General features: G+C 43.3%; 1 long non-coding RNA gene across 6 annotated transcripts in view; it reads right to left on the bottom strand.

Annotated features, from left to right (window-relative positions):
* The window catches only part of LOC140472055 (uncharacterized), a 45,767-nt gene extending 21,486 nt beyond the window's left edge, over window positions 1–24,281 (bottom strand). For 3 of the 6 annotated variants that reach the window (XR_011957356.1, XR_011957361.1, XR_011957357.1), the window contains exons 1-3: window positions 5,081–5,160; window positions 4,361–4,467; window positions 1,585–1,668 (exon numbers count right to left, since the gene is read on the bottom strand). This is a non-coding gene — a long non-coding RNA (uncharacterized lncRNA). Of the gene's footprint in view, window positions 1–1,584; window positions 1,669–4,360; window positions 4,468–5,080; window positions 5,161–12,201; window positions 12,309–16,098; window positions 16,552–24,045 lie in introns of those variants that run through there. The other 3 variants (XR_011957359.1, XR_011957360.1, XR_011957358.1) reach the window with 3 other exon arrangements.
* Between the last annotated feature and the right edge of the window lie 1,329 nt (window positions 24,282–25,610).

Here is a 25,610-nt window from a genome sequence, read left to right as displayed (position 1 = left end):
GAATATGAAAAGAGAGAGATGCACAGGAGAAGGGGGCAACAAGTTGTCAGATGGGGTGTAACTTGGGAAAATGGGAAGTTGCTCATTTTGGAGGAGATAATAAAAGAACAAAGTACTATTTAAATGGTGGAAACTGTAGAAAGCTGCACCACAAAGGGACCAGGGGTAATTGTTCAGGAAACACAGAAAGCTACCACACAGTTACAACAGGGAATCAGGAAGGGGAATCGAATGTTTGTTTCAAAAGTTTTCAGTATGAGAGTTTGGAGTATATACCTGAGAGTAACGTGTGGAAGTGCTGGTGAGACCACCATATCTGCAGTAATGAGAGCAGTTTTGGTCCCTTTAGATAAGGAAATGTGTCACTTTATTGGAGGCATTTCAGGGAAGATTCAATGAGATGATCCCTGGTTTGGAGGGATTATCTTTTAAATAAAGGCTGAAAAGTTTGGAACTCTACTCACTGGATTTTGGAGAAAGAGAGGTGGTCTCATTGAGACAGATGGGATTCTTAAGGGGTTTGACAGGATAAATACTGAGAGGATGTGTCCGAGGGTAAATACTGAGAGGGGAGTCTGAAACAATATTCTGAGTTACGGAATCAAGAGTTCTGTTTTGGATTCAAGTATAAGGGAACACAGACGTGGGTAAGGGATTTCAGTAGCAATGGAGCTGGGGTGAGGTGGAGAAAAGCAACGTTTAAGAGATTGGATTTCCTGGTGCTGTGATTGTGTGGATGTCTGATCAGAAGGTCACCTTGGGGTCAGATATAACAGCAATATTGTTGAGAGTGTCGTTCTGCCTCAGAGTTCCCAGTGGGAGGCAGGGGCTCAGCAGTAAGGCAACGGGTATAACCTTGACAATGTTTCATTGGAGGAAATTGCAGCTAATTGAGTAGTGGGAATGTGGTAAGCAGTTTGATAACTGAGTAACAGTGGAGTAATGGAGAGGGATAATGGGGAGAGCGAGCTGGGTATCGTCAGTGTACATGTCAAGCCTAACACAGTGTTTTTGGATGATATCACCTCCTGGCACTATGTACGTGAGATACAGGAGAGACCAAGGATAGATCGTTGAGGGACACCAAATGCAAGGAATTCAGAAAGCAAAGGGAGAATGGAGATGGAGCAGGATTTTCCAACAATGGTGAGGTCAAATATCAGTTTTTCACAGAATGGGAGAGAAGGACATAACCAGAAAAGACCAACAGACAGAACAAGGAACAATATCTATGAATTGGCGAGGGGGGGTGATGAGGCGGCAGCGGAGGAAAGAGAGTTGGAAAGTGAGTTTAGCGAGATTAGGGTAAAGGGTCAAGGTGAGCTCTGATAAGGCTTGATAAGAGACTGGAGAAAGATGTAGGTTTAGGACAAAAACCAGGAACATCACGTGAGGCAGTTTGGCTCAGTGGGCTAGTGGGAGGGAGAGAAACAGCAGATCGGATTATCTCAGTCTTAGTGACAGAGAAACTCCATGTGCTCCTCACTCGTTGTTGGAGGGGAGGATGGAGGAGACAGGATGATGGACAGTGTTTTATAAAGAAACAAAACCAGGGTTCGTGATATTTAAAATGAGTGATCAAACCTGATGTATTTAGCTTTTATCCAGAATATTAAAAACAAACGACTGAAGTCCTGGATCGAATCCCATCTTGGCAGATGGTGGAATCTGAATTCAAGAAAAAAACAACGTATTAGGAATCTCCTGATCTCCATGAAACCATTGTCAATGGTGAAAAAAATCCTGCCGACCTGATTGCGGCCCAGCCAGCTACTCACTGTATTAATCACTGCAAAGTCTCAACACAGGAATGAAACTGGATGGACCAGTTGGCAACTAACAAGGCACCAGAAAGTACAACCACAGAATCAGCTCTCTCGATAGTGCAACATCCTCCTCACTAACATATGGTTTTTGGGGCCAAAATGTGGAGAGCTGTCTCACAGACTAGTCAAGGAACAGCCTGACACAGTCAAACTCACGGAATCATCCCTTACAAACAATGACCAGACACCACCATCACCATCCCTAGATATCGAGAGTGTGGTGCTGGAAAAGCACAACAGGTCAGGCAGCATCCGAGGAGCAGGAGAATCGATGTTTCGAGCCTAAGCCCTTCATCAGCCTGACCTGCTGTGCTTTTCCAGCACCAGACTCTTGACTCTGACCTCCAGCATCTGCAATCTTCACTTTGTCCTGAAATCTCTGGATATGTCCTGTCCCACTGGCATGACATACCAGGCAGAGGTGGTGGCACAGTGGTGTATAGAGAGGGAGGATTTGCCCTGGGAGTACACAGCATTGGCTCCGGAGACCAGGAAGTCTCATGGCTACTGCTGATTACCACATCCCGTCCTTGCTTGGCTGATGAATTACTTCTCCTTCATGTTGAACAACATTTGGAGGAAGCACCGAGGCAATAAAATGGTGTCAAATGTACTCTGGGTACAGGATTTCAATGTCCACAATCGAGATTAACTCTGCAACAGAATTACTGACTGAGCTGGCCAGGTCCTAAAGAACATAGCTGCTCAACAGTGGGTGGTGAGGGAAAAACATACTTTATCTCATTGTTATGAATTGACCAGTTGCAGATACATCTGTCTATGACAGTATCGGTAAGAGCGACCATCACACATTCCTTTTGGAGACAAAGTCTTGCCTTAAAGTTGAGAAAAACTTCCATTGTGTTAAGTGGAGGTTCTAAATGAGACAGACTTCGAAGAGATGTAGGATCTCAAAACTGGGTATCTATGAGGCACTGTGGGACATCAACAGCAGCAGAACTGTACTCCAGCACAATCTGTAATCTCATGGGTTTGTAAATCCTGCTCGCACCCATCACAATGGACAGGAAAGGAGGGCATGCCATGAGAAGCACCAGGCAGACTTAAAAATGAAGTGCCAACCTGGTGATGCCATAAAACAGAACTACCTGCATATCAAACAGCATCAGCAGCAAGCAACAAAGCTAAGTGATCCTACATCCAATGGAACAGATTGGAACTCTGCAGTTCTGCCACACCCAGTTGTGAACGGTGATGGACAATTAAACAACTCACTGCAGGAAGCATCACAGATATCCCCACCCTTACTGATGGAGGGGCCTCACACATCCATGCACCAGATAAGATGACAGCATTTGCTGCAATTTTCAGCCAGAAGTGTAAAGTGGGATGATCCATCTCAGCCTTCTCCAGTGGTTTCCAACATCACAGATGTGAGTTTTAAACCAGTTCAGTTGAGTTTGAATAACATCAAGAAATGCTTAAGTAGTGCAAAGGCTACGGGCAATAATATTCTGGCAATAATACTAATGGTTTGTGCTCCAGAACTTGCCACCCACCAAGCCAGCACTGGCATCTACCGACAATGTGGAACATTGCCCAGGGATCTTCAACACAAAAACACAGGGCAATCCAACCCAGCCAATTTCCATTTATCAGTGCACACTCGGCCAGCAGTAAAGTGATGGAAGATGTCATCAATAGGGCTACCAAGCAGCAGCTGCTCAGCAACAGTCAGCTCAGCGACACTCATTTTAGGCTCCACCAGAGCCACACAGCTCCCGATTGTGCTACCGCCCTGATTCACAATCAGGCAACCAGCTGAATCCCAGAGGTGAGGTGAGGGTGACAGCCCGGTCCGACTCCAAGACCACTATTTCAAGCTGATTCTACCCTTGTATCATCCACCTTGTGTTGTCTCCAGACTTCATTTTCCAAACACACTCAGGGCCAGCTTCCCACATTCAATCTCCCTGTCATCTCAAGAAAGTCGAAATCTCTGCTTGTTGATTCATCAAAAGGCTCCTAATTATAATCAACAGCATACAGCCATAGAGATGTACAGCAAGGAAACAGACCCTTCGGTCCAACCCGTCCATGCCGACCAGATACTCCAACCCAATCTAGTCTCACTTGCCAGCACCTGGCCAATATCCCTCAATTTAAAATTCTCACACTTGATTTAATTTCTGGCTGTAATAATCCCGAGCTCCCTGTACTACACACACTGAGACCTCGACAACCCATTTTCTTCGAGATTCCCAACCATTTGTTAATTCATTACTTCACCTGTGTGGCTGTTTCGACAGTTTCTGAAGCAGCATGGTCTGAAATTCGCAGCCAAAACCTCACAGGTCTGCTTTCCACCTTTAAGACATCCCTCAAAACCTGCTTTTCGGCAATGCTTTTGGTCACCTGATCTAATATCTCCATCTATGGCCTTATGTCTAAAGTTCTCAATCGTACTTTTGTGAAATTATAAGCATGATAATAAAAATACAAACTGTTGTTGATTTGGACATTATTTTCAAATTATCACTGTTGCTGAAATAATAATCTATAATGCCACTTACCCAACCATATTTTAGGAGCACCTTCACCACACAAACTGCAGCTGTACATGAAAGTCAAACATCACCCTCTTCACAGGCAACAGGACTTTGGCATTAATCACTGGTATCTGTGGAAGGAGAAACACAGTTGATGATTCAGGGAGTGCAAAACAGATTACAGGGAATGAAAATGGTGCAGAATTTGATAGTCAGAAATGGAAGGAAAATCCACTCGCTTATTGGAAAAAAGAATTCTTTACTGTTAAAAATATTCAAGAAAAAAGTAATCTGATAATAGAGTAGTACATGGTCAGGGGCTGGGCCGCAGTGAAAAACTCATTTACAAAAGTAATAATACAATAGTAAACAGACCAAAAATACACCCATGGTTTGAGACTGAGGAAGCTAGATATTGACAAAGTGGTTATGAGGGAGCCCAGAGGTGAATCAGAGCAGTATTGGCTGTTATGGTCCCAAAGACATTATCCGAGAGAAAGGCTGCACATGCGCCTGGCTTCACCTTGCCCCTTACAAAGATGGCGGCTCCGCACATGTCCAGTGAATCGTTGTCCCGAATAAAGATGGCGGTGCTTACTCAGGTCTGCATTTACTAATTTACTGCAAACACGGGACTGAGACGTTCAAATTTGTATTTTCCGACGTGCACAATTTGTTTGTAAAACTTCTCCGCTCATAGCAACACAGTTTTTATCCCGTTTCCCTGTTTATTTATTTTCTTACCGTATCCTTTCTCTCCATAACTTCCCAAACATTCATTACAGAGACTCTGCGCCGCGCGCGAGGGTGATCACATGGTTTGGCTTAGCACCGCCTTTCTTTCACTTTGATTGGTTGGAGGACCAACATCCCTTTCGGTCATCCAGATCCGCCCACCGTTCTTTCATTGGTCCGGCGCTGATATCAATCACCCGCGGGTCACTTTGTTGGCTAGAGCATGCGCAGTGTGTCCTGCTTTTGCAGACATGTTGGGTAATGTGATGGGAGAGTTTACTGAGGGTAGGAATTCCCTGTGTGTGAGCTCTGCTGTAGATTTCCTTTATTCATGGAGGGAATTGCCTTCCCACTCATGTCTGTATAGCTGTGATTGATGAATCAATGCCATCTGAACCTGTACATAAACACCCCATTTTCACTGCTTTTCACAACATCTGAGATCTTTAGCACATTGTATCACACTCTTCTTTAGAAACAAAAAACATGAAACGGAGCCTCAAGGAATCGGAGCAGGAGTAGGGCATTCATCGCCTTCACCTTCTTCCCCTATTCTATCAGATCATGGCTGGGCCAATCCAGACCTCAACACCTCTTTTATGCTTGATCCGCATAGCCCTCAACTGCTCAATATTTCAAAAATCTATCTGCCCTCTTTTAAAATAATTTGAGACAGAGTCACAGATTCCCTACTATGTGGGAACAGGCCTTTCTGCCCAACAAGCCAGAACAACCCTCCGAAGAGTAACCCAACCATTCCCCTCCCACATTTAACTTTCACAATTGTTTGGGCGAGAAAATTCTAACCATTCATTGAGAGAAAAAATTCTTTACATTTTCTAAAATGAATGTTCCCTTATGTAATGTCCCCTGCTTTGAGACTTCACTGGTGCTAGAATATCTAGTCAACATCTGCCCTGTCAAGCTCCTCAGAATCTTGTTTCCATAAGATCACCCCTGCTTATCTATTCTTGATCAGTCAACCCTTTTGTCCTCAAAGTAGCTAAGTGAATCTTTTTTGAATGGTGTCCGATGTTAGTTTATCCTTTATTAAACATGGGAGCTAACATTGTATACAGTACTCCAAGTGAAGTCTCAGCAACAGCCAGTGTGGTTAACCAATCCTCAATCCATGCTAATACATTACCCCGATACCATGAGCTCCTAAATTGTGCAATTAACTTTTATTTAGCACCTTATCATTTACACTTTTAAAATCCAAATACAGAACATAATTCGATTACACTTTATCAGCCCTGCTTGTTACCTCCTCAATGAACTGTTGCTAAATTTGTCAAATACAGTTTCTCTTTCACAAAACCCAGTCTACCATGTTTAATGATAAGCTTTTCCAAATGTCCTGCAATTTCTTTCTTTAATATTCGACTCTGTCGATTCTTTTAGTTGATTTGCTAAGTTTAATTCCCCTCTCTTAAATCCATGTGGACTCTGTCCAATCCTGTCACTGGTCACTAAGAAACTTGACTGTACTCCAATATAGTTAGCAAATGTATCTGAATTTATTTTTAAAAATTGATTACTTTTAAATGCTGGACCCATGCAATATCAATAAATTAGTGACTCTGAATTTGGGTTATAATGTTTTTTTTTGTTAACTCCTTTTCGTACTGTGTTATGCAGACAGCACCAAGCGATCACTCTTAATTGTGAGTAACTTTGAAAATAATATATTTTAAAAATGACATCCCAAAATGCTGCCTCATTATTGTGCAAGGAGGATTTTCCATTCAATAGGTTGCAGATAAAACTGAACAGATCTTTGCTGCAATTTGGCCAGACTGCAGGTTACACCAAAGTGGCAACTGTGTTCTCAAATTCTTACTTGACACTGCCCAAGGCAATACTGATGGGACTTCACTTTGCCATTCTTGTTCACCAGCTTTATTTTTAGGTTTAATTGTATAATAATTCTAGAGCTTGTAAGTTTAGACAACTTCTCTTTTAGGTACATATATAAATATCAGACTGAAATGTTGCACTGAACGGTACCAAATCTGAAATTAGTCTCTAATCTGATAGTAACATGCTCTGGCCCTTCTACATATGTATTGGCATAAGTCTATGCCAGTAATTTTTCTGAAACCTGTGATTCCTGATGAAGGGCTTATGCCCGAAACATCAACTCTCCTGCTTCTCGGATGCTGCCTGAGTTGCTGTGCTTTTCCAGCATGACACTTTTCGACTCTGATGTCCACTTCTTTGGTCATCACTTTTTCCTTTGATCAACAAAAATTATTCTTGGTTTAATCTTCTCAAAGTGCAATACGAACCAATTCATGAAATTCAGATATCTCACATTTACGTTAACTGTGTGAAGGCTAAGACATTACTAAATTATTGTCAGTAATTGAAACTGTGCTGACAAACTTGTGCAGTATCAGTGCCTTACCTTTACAGTGTTCCCAGATATCGCACAGCTGCAGTATTTTGTTTTGCACTCAGCTCTCTGTTGTTCTCACTTGTTTCTTTGTGAAAGATTATAAAATTAACTTGGATGAATGAACTTATGATTTCTTTAACCAATGTTGGGAAAAAAAAAGTCAGTATTTCAAGTGCTGATAATGTAAAATAAACTGATAATCAGTAGAAAGGGTTAAAGATGGACATGGATCAAAAGCTGGCAAATGGGACTAGATTAATTTTGGAGATCTGGTCAGCATGGGCAAGTTGGACTGAAGGGTCTGATTTTGTGTTGTACAACTGCGACTTCATTCTCTCAATTATTCAAGAAGTTGAATGCTTCGAGGAGGAAAAGGAGGATTTATGCAGAGAATGCACTTGAAATGATGATTGAGGTATATCACATTGTTTCATGACCTTTTCCTCTGGGTTCTTCAATGAACAAACTTGTTTTATTATCTGAATAACTATGTATCATGTGATTTGTTTCACACAAAATATTTTGTTAGGATCTGGTGAACTATTAAGAAGTGTTCATGTTTAAAACTTAGGCAGCGTGATTGTTAAGCAAGAAAAGGTTGGCGTTTTACTCCCACTGAATCATTGCTCTATAAAAGGTAACAAGCTTTTTATCTGTTCTGGGCACTGAATATATGGAAGTCAATTCTGAAGGAAAAAATCCTCGTCGGTAATGTTCCCACATATGTGGAGTAATTGCTTCTGGTCATTCTTCAGGTTATAGAGGCTCGGAAAGAAATGAGTTGGCCAAAGTTAGCAACATCATTTGGATGGACTATGCTCATTGGGGAAACTTGCAGGATCTGTAGAAGAAACATGTGTTTCAGAGTGTATGCAATAAACCTGAACATTGTTATTTTTTTCACAGAGTTTGTGACCCGACTGGAGCAGCAATGAAGCTCGTATTGTTTTTTAAATTTCCGAGCTTGCCAAATTATTGTTGGGAAATGTAGGTGGCTTTATCAAAGCACATTTCACACTCCCCAGCTAGGAATTTGATCCCAATTCTGTCAGTCCATCCATTCCTATGGATAACAGGTATTTTAAATGTGAGCACTCCATTTAACTATTTGAATTGAATACTTCAGTGGTTAAGTCCTCTTGGATTCTTAATTTCAAATTACTCCATGTGATTTTTTGTCCCCCCTGAATTTGCCAAGCACTGGGCAGTTGTGGAATATTCCAAATATTTACAATAGATGCATTCACACTGTTGAAGGCAATCTGGTCAATTTGAATACCATTCAGGTAGTCAACAACAATACATAAGTAACTTTATGAATTGCTTACTGTTCACCAACAACGCAAGCCAAGTATTAGTGAAACCACAGATTGATTCCCATGGATTCCCAAATCTAAACAGTGCATTCCAGATATGCTCACTATCACCATCTGGGAACAGTCTCCCAAAGTGCTTCCAGAATTTAGAAAGCACACACACTGCCCTCCAAAGATAAATCTGCTGTCACAGGCTTCACTCTTATTGTATACAATGACATGTATTGTCCAGTTCTTTAACGTGACAATTGATTTCACAAACAATTTATAAAATACTTAAAATCCTGAAGAAATGTGATGTCAGCCCTTTGTAGAAGTGAATGGAAAGTGTGATGTTTGCTTGACCTTTGGCTCTATGTATCAGGCTGAACTGAACCTTTAACAAGATGTGGGATGTTTCCCACACACTATGCTTTTTTAAACAAAGATTATGCTCTGAGATTTAAATGTTCAATCAGGTTTAATAAAAATCCTTCCAAAAATTGAGTTTGACTTCAGCTCCTTTAAAGAGACATGCTCTTGGCCTTCAATTTTGCGATATATAATCATTCTTTGGTGAAGGTGGCTGTGTGTAACACTGCAGGATGTTGGGCTGAAGTGCCTGATTGGGTGGATGAGCTTTATTACTGGTGTAACTTGGTTAATTTTGAGATGAAATATTATTTTTAGTTAAATCTTGTTTTTAAACTGAGACGTGCTTGTGTAACTCAAGTGTGGAAACTATGCTCATGTTTGCAATGAACCTTTCACTTTCAGAGATTAGTATTTTTCCGATCTGTTTTGTAAATAAAGTTCACTATAGAAAGCACAATTCTGGAGAACTGCAGGTCCAGCAGCATCTCTGAGGGGAATAAAACATTGGAAGCTCCAAGTCTCATGACCATTTTTCCGTTCAGACAAAGAGTCTCTGAAATTGAAATGTAACATTATTTTTCTCTTCACCAATGCCTTCAGAACTGCTGAGTTTCTCCAGCACTTTGTTTCTGGGATTCAGATCTCCAGCACCTGCAGTTTATTGTTTTGTTATCAATCCTATGATTTGACTTGGGGAGCGAGAGGCAGCAACTGTGATCAATTTGGATAAAACTCCCCAACCATGGAAAACAAACACATAGTTCTTTATACTTTGCAAACCATGACTGTAATTAAGAAATGCAATTAAGCTAAGTGTAAGATGGTATACCACCTGCCTTGTCTCAAACTTGCTACTCATCTTTGAGGACTAATCTGTCAGAATTGTGTTTGCTCCCTTCCTTTGAGATCACAGTCCACAAATGTCCAAGTTCCAATTCGTGGGCCGGGCCCAGGATACCACATTGCAGTGGGGTGGGGAGATTTGTGTCAGCCTGAAGTTTTGTTAATAACAATCTTGCAGGTTGAAGTTGACGGTTTTGACGAATATTGCATCTTCAAACTTGGAGGAAATCCTTCTGAATGTATTGATTAACTGGACTGAGCCTGTTTACATGCAGTCCTGTTAGTAGTGTTGTAATATTTTCAGTTAATAATCACACAACACCAGGTTATAGTCCATCAGGATTATTTGGAAACACACTAGCTTTCGGAGCACCGCTCCTTCATCAGGTGATTGTGGAGGGCACAATTCTAAGGCACAGAATTTATAGCAAAAATTTAGTGTGATGTAACTGAAATTATCCATTGAAAAATACCTTGATTGTCTGTTGAGTCTTTCATCTGTTCGAATACCATGATAGTTTCACTTCTTTCATGTGTAAATCACAAATCCTTTTTTTAATAGTTGCATCCCTGACAGTGGCCCATCAAATCACTCATTGTATTAATCACTGCACAGTCTCAACAAAGGAATGAAACTGGATGGCCCACATTACATCTACTAATGCACTGAAAAATACAACAATACAATCAGCCCTCTTGACCCTGCAACTTCTGTCTCACTGTGGGCCAACAGCAGCAGCAGAACTGTACTCCAGCCCAATCTGAAATCTCATGGCCTGGTATATCCCCATTCAACCATTAACATCAAGCCAGGGGATCAACCCTAGTTCAATGGAGAATTCCGCAGGAGCAATACCAGGCATACCTAAAAATGTCCCCAAGCTACCCAACCTGCATGCCAAACAGTGCAAGCAACACCAAATAGAACTATGTGATCCAACAACCAATGGATCAGATCGGAGCTCTGCAGTTCTGCCACACCGAGACAGGAATGGTGATGGACAATTAAACAACTCACTGAAGGAAGCATCACAAATATCCCCACCCTTACCGATGGAGGGGTCTCACACATCCGTGCAACAGACAAGACAACAGCATTTGCAACAATCTTCAGCCAGCAGTGCCAAGTGGATGAGCCTTCTTCATTGGTCCCTGACATCACACACGTGAATCAACTTGGTTGAAAACTTATTTCAAATCAGATCAAGAAATGGAGAAGTAGTATAAAGGCTGTCGGCCCTAAAAAACATTGTGGCAATAATACTGATGGCTGTGCTCCAGAAATTGCTGCTTAACAAGACAAGTCCAGCACTGTCACCTCCTGACATTGTGGAACATTTCTTAGGGATGTTCAACACATAAACGCAGGACAGAGCCAGCCCAGCCAATTTCCATCCATCAGTCGACACTCGCTCAGCAGTGAAGTGATGGAAGGTGTCATCAACAGTGCTGTCACGCAGCTGCTCAGCAATAACCTTCTGTGACACCCAGTTTGGGTTCTGCCAGGACCACTCCGTTCCTCCGTTCACAAACTGACAAACAGCTGAATTCCAGAGGTGAGGCGAGGGTGATAGCCGAGTCCGACTCCAAGACCACTAATTCGACTTCAGTGATATCACCGGACCTCACCACAGTCTCAGCTCATTTACTGAAACTCTCATTCATTCATTTTGTTAACACTAGATTTCATTATCTAAACCCAGTCCTGGCCAGCATCCCACAATCATCCTCCCTTTAATCTCCAGAATATTGAAAACTCTACCGCCCAAAAGCTCACTTGTACCAGAACTTGCTGATCCATCAAAAGGCTCCCATTTATAAGCAACAACAATTTACTTTCACACACTTTATTTAATTCCTGGCTGTAATCATTCCTATCTTCCTGCACCACACACCCTTTCATATCTCAATAACTTATTTTAGTTTAGACTCCCAATGATGTGTTTATTTGTGAGTTCAGCTGTGTGACTCTTTCTATAGATTCCAAGGCAACACGGTCTGGAATTCCCACCCTCTAAGATCTGCTTTCTTCCTTTAAGGCATTCCTGAAAAATTGCTTATTTGACAATGGTTTTGGTCACTGGACATAATATTCTCCAGCTGTGGCCTTATGTCAAAAGTTCTCAATATTTTTGTGAAATTAAAAACATGTTGATTTTTACAGATATCTTCTACTTCTCACTATCGCTGAGTGAATAATCTGTAATGTCTCTTACCCAACCATGTTGTGGGAGTGCCTTCACCATTCAAACTGCAGTTGTAAAAGGAAGTCAAACATCACCCTCTCCACAGGCAACAGGGCTTTGGCAATGATCACTGGCATCTGTAGGAGAAATACACATGATGTTTCAGGGAGTGCAATATGAATTATAGGGAATGAAAATGGTGCAGAATTTGACTGTCAGAAATGGAAGAAAAATCCACTCCCTATTGGAAAAAAGAATTCTTGACTGTCAAAGATATTGTGGAAAAAATAACCTGATAATGGAGCAGCATACGGTCAGGAGTCAGGCAGCAGTGGATAATCCATTTCCAAAAAGGTCTGTGAATGTAGTAGTAAAATACTAAATGTGGCAAAAATACACTCATGTGAGACTGAGGAAGCTAGATAATGAACAGGTGGACATCAAGGAGCCCAGAGGTGAATCAGAGCAGTGTTCACTTTTATGATCCCACAGTCAGAGATGTCTAGCACAAAAACAAACTCTTCAGTCCAACCCATCTTTGCAAACCAGATATTCTAACCTAAACTATTCCCATTTGCCAGCACTTGACTGACATCACTCTGAACCCTTCCTATTCAAATGCCTTTTAAATGTTACAATTTTGGTTGACCTTTAGGCTCCTTTTGAATTTTCCCCTCTCACCCTAAACCTATATCCTCTCGTTCTGGGTTCCACCACCCCAGGGTAAACACCTTGTCTATTTACGCTATCCATGCCCCTCACGATTTTATAAACCTCTTCAACATCACACCTCAGCCTATGACACTCCAGGGAAAATGGCCCCAGCATATTATGCCTCTCCCTGCAACTCAAATCCTCCAACCCTGGCAACATCCTTAAAAAAATCAATTCTCAAACCTTCCATGTTCCAGTGCCTCTTTCTGATAAGAGGGAGACCAGAATTCCACACAATATTCCAAAAGTGGCCGAACCAATGTCCTGTACAGCTCCTTTACTCAATGCTCTGACCAACGAAGGGAAGAATCCCAAACAATTTCTTCACTGTCCTATCTACCTGTGACTCTACTTTCAAGGAACTATGAACCTGCATTCCAAGGTCTCTTTGTTCAGCAAGACTCTCCAAGACCTTACAATTCAGTGTGAGTCCTGCTCTGATTTGCTTTTCTAAAATGCAGCATCTCACATTTATCTAAATTAAACCCTATCTGCCACTCCGCAGCCCATTGGCCCATCTGATCAATATGGGGGATTTTAACATGCAGGTAGACTGGGAGAATCAGGATGGTATCGGGCCTCAAGAAAGAGACTTTGTGGAGTGCCTCAGAGATGGATTTTTAGAGCAGCTGGTGCTGGAGCTGACCAGGGATAAGGTGATTCTGGATCTGGTATTGTGTAACGAACCAGACTTGGTCAGTGACCTCGAAGTGAAGGAGCCATTGGGAAGTAGTGACCATTATACAATAAGCTTCAATCTGCAATTTGAGAGGGAGTGGGTACAATCGGAAGTGACAATATTTCAGTTGAATAAAGGGAAATATGGAGCTATGAGGGAGCAACTGGCCAAAGTTCAATGGTTCAATACCTTAACAGGGAAGACCGTGGAGGAACAATGGCGGATATTTCTGTGTATAATGCAGAAGATGCAGGATCAGTTCATTCCTAAAAGGAAGAAAGATCCCAGGAGGAGACATGGGCGGCCGTGGCTGACGAGGGAAGTAAAGAAACATATAAAGTTAAAAGAGAAAAAGTATAACTTAGCCAAGATAAGTGGGAAAACGGAGGACTGGGAAGCTTTTAAAGAACAACAGAGGATTAGTAAGAAGGAAATACGCAGAGAAAAAATGAGGTACGAAGGTAAACTGGCCAAGAATATAAAGGAGCATAGTAAAAGCTTTTTTAGGTATGTCCAAGGCAAAAAAATGGTTAGCACAAAAATTGGGCCCTTGAAGACAGAAACAGGGGAATATATTACTGGGAACAAAGAAATGGCAGAGGAATTAAATGGGTACTTCAGATCTGTGTTCACTGGGGAAGACACAAGCAATCTCTCTGAGGTAACAGTGGCTGAAGGACCTGAACTTAAGGGAATTTATATTTGCTAGGATTTGGTTTTGGAGAGACTGTTAGGTCTGAAGGTTGATAAATCTCCGGGGCCTGATGGCCTGCATCCCAGGGTACTGGAGGAGGTGGCTCGGGAAATCGTGGATGCGCTGGTGATTATTTTCCAGAGTTCAATAGAATCGGGGTTGGTTCCTGAGGATTGGAGGGCGGCTAATGTTGTGCCACTTTTTAAGAAGGGTAGGCGGGAGAAAGCAGGAAATTATAGACCAGTTAGTCTGACCTCAGTGGTGGAAAAGATGCTGGAGTCTATTATAAAGGATGAAATTACGGCACATCTGGATAATAGTAACAGGATAGGATAGAGTCAGCATGGATTTATGAAGGGGAAATGATGCTTGACTAATCTTCTTGATTTTTTTGAGGATGTAACTCGGAAGATGGACGAGGGAGATCCAGTGGATCAGAAAGCTTTTGATAAAGTCCCAAAGAGGAAGTTAGTGAGTAAAATTAGGGCGCACGGTATTGGGGTCAAAGTACTAGATTGGATCGAGAATTGGTTGGCTAATAGGAAACAAAGGTTAGTGATTAATGGCTCCATTTCGGAATGGCAGGCAGTGACCAGTGGGGTACCGCAGGGATCCGTGCTGGGACCGCAGCTTTTAACAATATATGTAAATGATATAGAAGATGGTATCAGCAATATCATTAGCAAATTTGCTGATGATACAAAGCTGGGTGGTAGGGTGAAATGTGATGAGGATGTTAGGAGATTACAGGGTGACCTGGACAAGTTAGGTGAGTGGGCAGATGCATGGCAGATGCAGTTTAATGTGGATAAATGTCTGGTTATCCACTTTGGTGGCAAGAACAGGAAGGCAGATTACTACCTCAATGGTATCAAATTAGGTAAAGGGGCTGTTCAGAGAGAACTGGGTGTTCTTGTACACTAGTCAATGAAGGCAAGCATGCAGGTACAGCAGATCGTGAAGAAGGCTGATAGCATGCTGGCCTTCATAACAAGAGGGATTGAGTATAGAAGCAAAGAGGTGCTTCTGCAGCTGTACAGGGCCCTGGTGAGACCACACCTGGAGTACTGTGTACAGTTCTGGTCTCCAAATTTGAGGAAAGACATTCTGGCTATTGAGGGAGTGCAGCGTAGGTTCACGAGGTCAATTCCTGGAATGGCAGGATTGCCTTACACAGAAAGACTGAAGCGACTGGGCTTGTATACCCTTGAGTTTAGAAGACTGAGAGGGGATCTGATTGAAACGTATAGGATTATGAAAGGATTGGACACTCTATCAGGAGGAAACATATTTCCACTGATGGGGGAGTGCCGAACCAGAGGACACAACTTAAAAATACGGGGTAGACCATTTAGGATAGAGATGAGGAGAAACTATTTCACCCAGAGAGTGGTGGCTGTGTGGAATGCTCTGCCCCAGAGGGCAGTGGAGGCCCAGTCTCTGGATTCATTTAAGAAAGAATTGGATAGAGCTCTTAAAGATAGTGGAGTCAAGGGTTATGGAGATAAGGCTGGAACAGGATACTGATTGGGAAAGATCAGCCATGATCATATTGAATGGCGGTGCAGGCTCGAAGGGCTGAATGGCCTACTCCTGCATCTATTGTCTATTGTCTAATATCCCATTGTATTCTGAGACAACTTTTATCTCTGTCCACAATACCTCCAATTTTGGTGTCATCTGCAAACTTACGAACCGTACCGGCTCTATTCACATCCAAATCATTTAAATGGATGAAGAAACAAATCCAAGAAAACAAAACATCAATTTCTCTGGGTTTGAATGTGGTCTGTAAATCCTGTCCTTTGATTCTCTACCAGGGAGGGCTGCACATACATACCTCTGAACTTTGCCCCCAACAAAGCTGGCAGCCGCGCACGTGTCCAGTGAATCTTTGCCCCGAATAAAGATGGCAGCGATCACACAATGAGGTTATTTTCCAGTTTACTGCAAAAACAGGACTGTAAGTTTCAAATTTGTATTTTCCGATGTGCACCAAATGTTTGTAAAGCCTCTCAGCCCATACCAACACCATTTCTGTCCAACTTCCTGCTGTTTATTTCTTTCCTTACCAAAAGCTCTCCATCTACACGTACCGCACATCCGCGCCCACGATGAGGATGATCACGTGGTATAGTCTAGTCCCGTCCTTCATTTACTCTGATTGGTCGGAGGACCAAATGCCCCGCCAGGTCCTCCAGCTGTGCCCCTGCCTTTCCATTGGTCTTCTGCTGACATCAACCACCAGGGGCCCCATTGTTGCCTGGAGCATGCACACTGCTTCGTGGCTTTTGTTGCTGTTTATCAGTTACAAGAGTGAGACACAAAGTTAAAAATCACACAACCACCTGATGAAGAAGCTGCAAAGCTAGTCCTTCCAAATAAACCTGTTGGACTATAACCTGGTGTTCTGTGAATTTCAATTTTGTCCATCCTAATCTAACACCAGCACCTGAAAGTCAAGAGTGTGGGAAGAATGCAAAATATAACAAAAGAACTAGGAACAGGAGAAGGCCGTCCTGCCCTTTGAGCTTGCTCTGCCATTCATTAAGATCATGGCTGATCATTTTGTGGACGCAGAACCATTTACAAATGTTCTCACCATATCCCTTAATTAATTAATTAATTCTTTTTTAAAAAGCTACCTTAGCTTTAAAAACGTTTACTGAACTAGCATCAACTACTTCCCTGGGCAATGAATTCCACAGAGGTCAAGAAGTTCTTCTCAATTCAGTCCTAAATTTGCTGCCTCTAGTCTTATAGTGATGCCCTCTTGTCCTAGCTTCACCTGCCAGTGGAAACATTCCCTCTACTTCTGTTTTATCCATTCCATTCATTATTTTATATGTTTCCCATTCTTCTGATTTCCAATGAATATAATCCCAATCTACTCAGTCTCTGTTAAGCCAACCCCCTCAACTCCGGAATCAACCTAGTTAACCTCCTCTGCACCCCCTCTAGTGCCGGTACATCCTTGAGCAAGTAAGGAGACAGAAACTGCATGCAGTACTCCAGGTGTGGGCTCACCAGCACCCAATACTGCTGGAACATAACCTCTGCTTTTAAACACAATCCCTTCAGCAATGAAGGCCAACATTCCATTTGCTTTCTGAGTTGATTGTTGTACCTGGTGACCAACCTTCATGCAGAAGGTTACTCAGGTGCCCCTGCATAGCAAATGTTGCAACTTTTTAAAATTTAAGTAATAATCTCTTTTTTAATGTTACTCCAACCAAACAGTATGACTTTACATTTATGAACATTATATTCCAAATGCCAGACCATTGCCCACTCACTCAATGTGTTAATGTTCCTCTGCAAAGTTTCACAGTCCTCCACACACTTTGTTCTGTTACTCATCTTAGTCTAAGATGCAAACTTTGACACCCTACATGTGGTCCCCAACTCCAAATCATCAGGATCAATTCTAAATAATCGCAGACCCAAAACTGATCCATGAGGCAAACTATTAGTCACTGATTGCCAGCCGGAATAGTACTCATTTATCCCCACACTTTGCTTCCTGTTAGTCAACCAATCTTCTATCCATGCTAATACTCTACTCCTAACACCATGCACCTTTATATTATGCAACTGCCTCTTGCACAGCACCTTGTTGAAGGCCTTTTGGAAATCTGGGTACACCGCATCCACTGGGTCCTTGTTGTCCACCTTGCTCGAAATGTCTTCATAGAATTCCAAAAGATTTGTGAAGCATGACCTGCCCTACATGAACCCACGCTCTGTTGTCCAATGGGACAATTGCTATTAAGATTCCCTGTTATTTCTTCCTTGATAATAGACCCAAGCATCTTTCCCACTACAGAGAATAAGCTAACTGGTGTATAATTCCCCACCTTTTGTCCACCTCCTTTTTAAAAACGTGCCGTCACTTTTGCTGCTTTCCAATCTGCTGGGACTGCCACAGAGTCCAGTCAATTTTGGAAAATTACTGCCAGTGCATTTGCTATTTCTCCTGGCATCTCCTTTAGTACCCTGGGATGCATTCCATCAGGGTCAGAAGACTTTTCTGTCATTAGCTCAATTAACTCCAACAGTCCAACACTAGCTGTTCCGTAATAATGACAGTTTCCAAATCCTCACCTATCTTTGTCTCTTTGCTAATTATTGGCAAGATATTAGTGTCCTCCACTGTGATATCCCATAATTAAATGTTCCTTCTCATTTTCCAAAGGACCAACATTTACTTTAGCCACTCTTTTCTCATTCAATATAAAATTTTGTTTTCTGTCTTTATAGTCTGTGCTAGTTTTTTTTCTCATGTTCTATCTTACTTTTCTTTATAGCTCTTCTGTGGCTTTCTGTTGACCTTTATAGTTTTCCCAGTTCTAGTTTCAGGCTGTTTTTGGCCACTTTGCATGCCTTCTCTTTCAATTTGATTGCTTTCCGTAGATACCCATCACAGAGTATGCCTTTTCTTACAGTCCTTCCTTTTCACTGAAATATATCATTGCTGAGCACTTTGTAAAGTGCCTCTGAAAATCTTCCACTGCTCATCAACTGTCCCACCATAAAATCTTTGTTTCCAGTCTACTTTATCCAGGTTCTCCCTCATTCTATTGTAGTTCCCTGTTTTGAAGCACAGGACCCAGGTGTTAGATTTTATCTTCACATTCTCCATATGTATTCTAAATTCAACCATACAGTGATCACTTCTTTCAAGAGGATCCCTAACTCTGAGGTCATTAATTATTCCTGTCTCATTGCACAGGGCCAGATACTGGATAGATTGCTCCCTTGTCAGTTCCATTTCATACTGTTCAAGAAAACTATCATGGATACACTTAATAAACTCAAGGCTACCCTGACTGAGCTGGTTCGACCAAACTACATGTAGATTAAAATCACCCATGATAATAGCTGTACCATTTTACCGGCAATAGTTATTTCTTTGTTTATTGCCCATCCCAATGTGATGTTATTATTTGGTGGCCTGCACACAACATCTGTCAGTGACTTTCTTGTTGGAATTTTGAATGCATCATTCCAGTTTCTCCGAATGTACAGCAATAACAACAACTATTTGCATTGAATGGAATCTTTTACAATGGCAAATCTCCCAAGGTGCTTCATGGATGATCAAAATATTGATTAAAGAGAATGATTTTAAAATACATCTTAAAAGGAGGATAGAGAAGGTGAGGGAGGGTATTCCATAGACTTCTGCCCTTGACAGCACCATTCGTGGAGTGATGCAAGTGGGATGGGTTGGAAAGGGAATGTGCAAAGGGGAAATGGAGGGGCACAGACAGAGCATAAGGTCTTAAGGACAGAGGAGGTTCCAGACTGAGTCTCTCTGTCACAGAGTATGGCTGCCTCATGGAGTTTGAAGCTCTGCAATGGGTCCATGCATGTCACGTTAGTCGAGGAGTGTATAACGGTGGCTGAGAGAACTTTTGATGAGGATTAGTCTCCTGAGGTAGTGTGGGCTGAGGTTAGAAACAGAAGAGGAGAGGTCACACTGCTTGGAATTTATTTTATATATAGGCCTCTGCAGAGTTCCAGGGAGGTGGAAGAGAGGATTAGCAAAATTATTCTGGATAGGAGTGAAAGTAACAGGGTGGTCAACATGAGGGACTTTAACTTCCCCAAAATTGACTGGACATGTTATTAATCTAATACGTTGGATGGATCGGTTTTTATCTAATGTGTACAGGAGGGTTTCCTGACACAGTATGTTGAAGGGCCGACAAGAGGGGAGGCCACATTGGATCTGGTCCTTGGTAATGAACCAGACTAGGTGTTTGATTTAGTTGTAGGTGAGCACTTTGGAGAGAGTGACCATAATTCAGTTAAGTTTAGTTTAGTGATGGAAAGGAATTAGTACATGCCACAGGTCAAGAGTTATTGATCGGGCAAGGGCAATTATAATGCTATTAGGCAAGAATTAGATGCACAGAATGGGGTAGCAAAATACAGGGAATTCAGACAATGGAAATGTGGAGTTGGTTTAAGGAACAGATATTGCATGTCCTTGATAGGTATGTCCCTGTCAGGCAGGAGGAAGTGATAAGGTAAGGGAACCTTGGTTTACTGTGGAAACTGCATCTCTTGTTACGAAGAAGAAGGAAGCTTTTAAGTGTTGATGAGGCAAGATGGTTCAGATGAGGAGATGGAGAATTACAGATCAGCTGAGAAGGATTTAAAGAGAGAGTTAAAAAGAGCAAAGAGAGGACACGACCAGTCTTTAACACATAGAATAAAGGAGAACCCTAGAGCTTTCTATAGGTATGTGAGGAATAAAAAGATGATTAGGGTAGGAATAGGGCCAATCACAGACAGAATGGGAAGGTGAGTGTTGACCCTGTGGAGATCGGAGAGATGCTAAATGAACATTTCTCATCAGTTTTCACTCAGGAAAGGAGAATATTGTAGAGGAGGAGAATGAGGTGTGAGATATTAGACTAGAAATCATCAAGGTTAGTTACGAACAGGTGTTATCAATGATGGAAGGAGTGAAAATAGACAAGTCCTCTGGGCTGGATGGGATTTATCCGACGATTCTCTGAAAAGCTAGGGAGAAGGTAGCATAGCCTTTGGCTTAGATATTTGAGTTGTCATTGTCTGCAGATTTCGTACCAGAGCAGTGGAAGATTGCAAATGTTGTGTCCTTGTTCAAGAAGGTCAGGAGAGATGATCCAGGTAATTATAGACCAGTGAGCCTTACTTCTGTTGTAGGAAAGGTTTAGGAAAGGATTATAAGATTTAAAATCATCTGGCAAACATCAATTTGATTTCAGATAGTCAACTTGGTTTTGTCAAGGGCAGGTCATGTCTCACAAACCTCTGAGTTTTTTGAGATGGTCACCAAGCTTGTAGATAAGGGTAGGGCATTTGACGTGGTATACATGGACAAAAGTAAAGCCTTTGACAAGGTTCCACATGGTAGGCTGTTGGAGAAAATGCAGAGGCATAGAAACAAGTCTCACTACGAGAGCAGATTTGTTCAAGCAAATTCGAAGGCAGGTTTGCAGATGGGAAAGCAAGCAAGAAAGCTCCGTTCTTGTCCATGTAAAATTCTGCAGTTGAATAACAAAGCAGTTTCTGCCCAGTTTCAAACTGGGGACCTTTCGCGTATGAGGCAAACGTGATGAGTCCAGTTACTGGTCATGTGCCACCAGGATCTGTTTTGGGACCACTGCAGGTATAGGTGAATGGATTAGGAAATTTGCAGATGACACTAAAGTCAGTGTAGTAGTGGACAATGTGGAAGAATGTTACAGGTTGCAAGCGGACTTGGATAAACTGCAGAATTGGGCTGAGAGGTGGCAAATATAGAGTTCAATGCAACTAAATGTGAGGTGATGCACTTTGAGAAGAATATCAGGAAGGCTGAATACTGGGTCAATGGAAAAAATCTTGGTAGTGTGGTGTGCAGAGGGATCTTTGAGTCCATGTACATAGATCCCTGAAAGTTGCCACCCAGGTTGATAGCGCTGTTAAGGCGGTAAACGGTGTGTTCGGCTTCATTCATGGAGGGATTGAAATACCATACTGCAAGTATACAAAATGCTGGTGCAGCTACACTTGGAATATTGTGTTCAGTTCTGGTGCCCATATTTCGGGAAGGATCTGGAAACATTAGAAAATGTGCAGAGGAGATTTACCAGAACATTGCCTGGTCTGGAGAGAAGGTCTTGTGAGGAAAGGCTGAGAGACTTGAAACTCTTCTCATTGGCAAGAACAAGGCGAGAGGGGATTTGATAGAGATATACAAGATGATCAGAGGATTAGAAAGGTAGGCAATGGAGGTATTTTTCCTAGGATGATGACGTCAGCATGGGGGGAATGGGGGTGGAACCCTGCTCATGACTCCACCTCCATTTCCCCCACTCCATTTACAGGCTCCGCCCCTACTCCCAGCTCCACACTCACACCAGATCCCAGCTCCCAGACCTGCCGAGTTTTCACCATCCCTCCAGACCTTCCCCTCACTGGGGACGAACGATCAGATCTTAGCAAAGGACTCATCTTCATCCCCCTCCGTCCACTCATCAATGAATTTAATACATGCCGTGACATTGAACAATTCTTCTGTTGCCTCCGCCTCCGAGCTTACTTTCACAATCAAGACTCCGGCCCACCTTCCGAGGACCCCTTTGCCCATGTCCAACACACTGCATCCACCTGGACACCTCGCGCTGGCCTATTACCTGCCCTCGACCTCTTCATTTCCAACTGCCGCCGGGACATTAACCGCCTCAACCTGTCATCCCCCCTCCCCCACTAAAACCTCTCACTCTCACAACGCGCAGCCCTCCAATCCTTTTGCTCTAATCCCAACCTCACCATCAAGCCAGCAGATAAAGGGGGCGCAGTGGTAGTCTGGCACACTAACCTTTACACCGCTGAACCAAACGCCAACTCGAGGACACCTCTTCCTCCTGCCCCCTCGACCATGACCCCACACCCCCATCACCAAACCATCATCTCCCAGACCATGCAGAACCTTATCGCCTCAGGAAATCTCCCACCCACAGCTTCCAACCTCACAGTCCGGGAACCCCGCACTGCCCGGTTCCACCTCCTTCCCAAGATCCACAAGCCTGACCACCCTGGCCGACCCATTGTCTCAACATGCTCCTGCCCCACTGAACTCATCTCTACCTACCACGACACTGTCCTATCCCCCTAGTCTAGGAACTCCCCACATACATTCGAGACACCACCCACGCCCTCCACCTCCTCCAAGACTTCAGTTCCCCCGGCCCCTAATGCCTCATCTTCACCATGGATATCCAATCCCTCTACACCTCGATCCGCCATGACCAGGGCCTCCAAGCCCTCCATTTTTTCCTCTCCCGACTTCCCCAACAGTACCCTTACACCAACACTCTCATTCATTTGGCTGAACTGGTCCTCACCCTTAACAAGTTCTCCTTTGAATTCTCTCACTTCATCCAGAACAAGAGGGTAGCCATTGGAACACGTAAGGTCCCCAGCTATGCCTGTCTCTTTGTTGGCTATGTAGAACAGTTGATCTTCCATAGTTACACCAGCACCACTCCCCACCTCTTCCTCCGCTACATTGATGACCGCATTGGTGCCACCTCGTGTTCCTGCGAGGAGGTTGAGCAATTCATCAACTTCACCAACACATTCCACCCTGACCTTAAATTTACCTGGACCATCTCTGACACCACCCTCCCCTTCCTACACCTCTCCATCTCCATTAATAATGATCGACTTGACACTGATATTTTTTACAAACCCACCGACTCCCACAGCTACCTGGATTACACCTGTTCCCACCCTACCTCTTGCAAAAATGCCATCCGGTATTCCCAATTCCTCCGCCTCTGCTGTATCTGCTCCCAGGAGGATCAGTTTCACCACACAACACACCAGGTGGCCTCCTTCTTTAGAGACCACAATTTCCCTTCCCACATGGTTAAAGATGCCCTCCAATGCATCTCGTCCACAACCCACACCTCTGCACTCAGACCCCACCCCTTCAAACATAACAAGGACAAAACGCCCCTGGTGCTCACCTTCCACCCTACCAACCTTCGCATAAACGAAATCATCCGCCGACATTTCTGCCACCTCAAAACAGACTCCACCACCAGGGATATATTTCCCTCCCCACCCCTTTCTGACTTCCGCAAAGACCGTTCCCTCCATGACTACCTGGTCAGGTCCACGCCCCCCCACTACCCACACTCCCAATCTGGCACCTTCCCCTGCCACTGCAGGAATTGCAAAACCTGCGCCCACACTACCTCCCTCACCTCTATCCAAGGCCCTAAAGGAGCCTTCCAATTACCTCAAAGTTTTGCCTGCACATCCAGTAATATCATTTATTGTATCCGTTGCTCCCGATGCGGTCTCCTCTACATTGGGGAGACTGGACACCTCCGAGCAGAGCACTTTAGGGAATATCTTCGGGACACCTGCACCTCTCAGGCCTCTCGATCCAAGATTCGGGATAGTTTCAAGATATCACAAGGCATCGACTCTAACTTCCCTTGTCCCTGAGCCTGCTGAGTCACGCCTGAATCAACTCTGCAATTGAGAGGAAGGGGCTGGACTGGAGGACCGAGCAGCGGCCGGTCCGCCAACCAGAGTGAGTGAGGAGCGGGACCAAAGCATTCTCGGGGTTGAACGCTTCAGGATTGGTCAGAAAGCAAACTATTTTGCAGAATTGATCATCCTCACGACACAGTGGAGCATGACACCTCTCCCATGAATCAATGTGAGATTTTTAAGAAATAGTTGAGATGTGAATCTGATAACGTACATTAGGGAGATTTAAACAATCCTGAGAGAAACACATGGGTGATTTTGAAATAGTGTAGGGGGACGAGCTGAGAATAATTCACAGGTCGGTTTACACAAGTCGAGTAAGAAACTTATTTTGAAACTCCCAGAACAATTGGTAATTTACATATCTGGCTAGCATGGTTAAATTGGATCGATCAATCTATTTGCATATAAACCACTCAATGATTGCAACTCGACAGAGCATTTGTTAATGACTAATATTTCACCCATGATCCTGTGCAGTTATGAATATTGTGGATAAAGTCACTGGCAATCTCAGACGCACGCGCAGTTTGGTTTCCATACAGAGCATGCGCACTGTCACATTGATCAGGTCTCTGAGAAAGATAGACATGGAGCTGCTTTCTCCGGCAGCGGCTGCGATCAGCTTCAGAGAGCGGCGCTCAGAGCCAGTGTGTGGGAGCCAAGCTGGGAGAAAGGAGCGGAGAGATTTCACAAGTCCTGGAATCAGGTTAAAAATAACTCGAAAAAGACCCTCCAGGCCCGGGTAAGGAGGTGGCGGTCTCTGATCAGGGAAGGGGCCCAGAGTCACGGCCGCCATTTGTTTGAGGGAAGAGTGAGCGCTAATGGCCGCCATCTTGAGAAGGTCAAGGAGCAGGAGGGCGGGGCTCTCGGGGTCTGTAGACCAATCAGAGGAAAGGGAAGACCCATTGTTATTGATTAATTCCACGAACACAGCTTCACTGGGCGATCCTGCAGGAATATCCTCTCTCAGTCCTGCTGGGATGTTTCACCCCATCAGAACCAGCAGCTCTCCTCCTCTCTCAGCTCCCCTTCTGTCCTTCCTGCAGCATCTGTCCCCTGGAACATTGAGCTGCCTGTCCTGTCCCTCCCTCAGCTGTGTTTCTGTAATACCTGTGATATCCCAGTCCCATCTTAGATTACTTCACTAAAGACAGGAATGCACCCGATGGATTTTTCTTTACATCAGCAATTGTTTAATACTCACTTACAGGTTTTTAATTACATCATTTTTGAAGCATTTACTTCACATTCAACCATTTGCAATGGTGGGATTTGAACCTGTGTCCAGAGAACACTTGCTGA

Source organism: Chiloscyllium punctatum, unplaced genomic scaffold, assembly GCF_047496795.1.
Source record: "Chiloscyllium punctatum isolate Juve2018m unplaced genomic scaffold, sChiPun1.3 scaffold_239, whole genome shotgun sequence".
Taxonomy (NCBI): Eukaryota; Metazoa; Chordata; class Chondrichthyes; order Orectolobiformes; family Hemiscylliidae; genus Chiloscyllium; species Chiloscyllium punctatum.
Note: the sequence above shows the minus strand (reverse complement) of the source record. Positions and strands in the feature narration are given on the sequence as shown.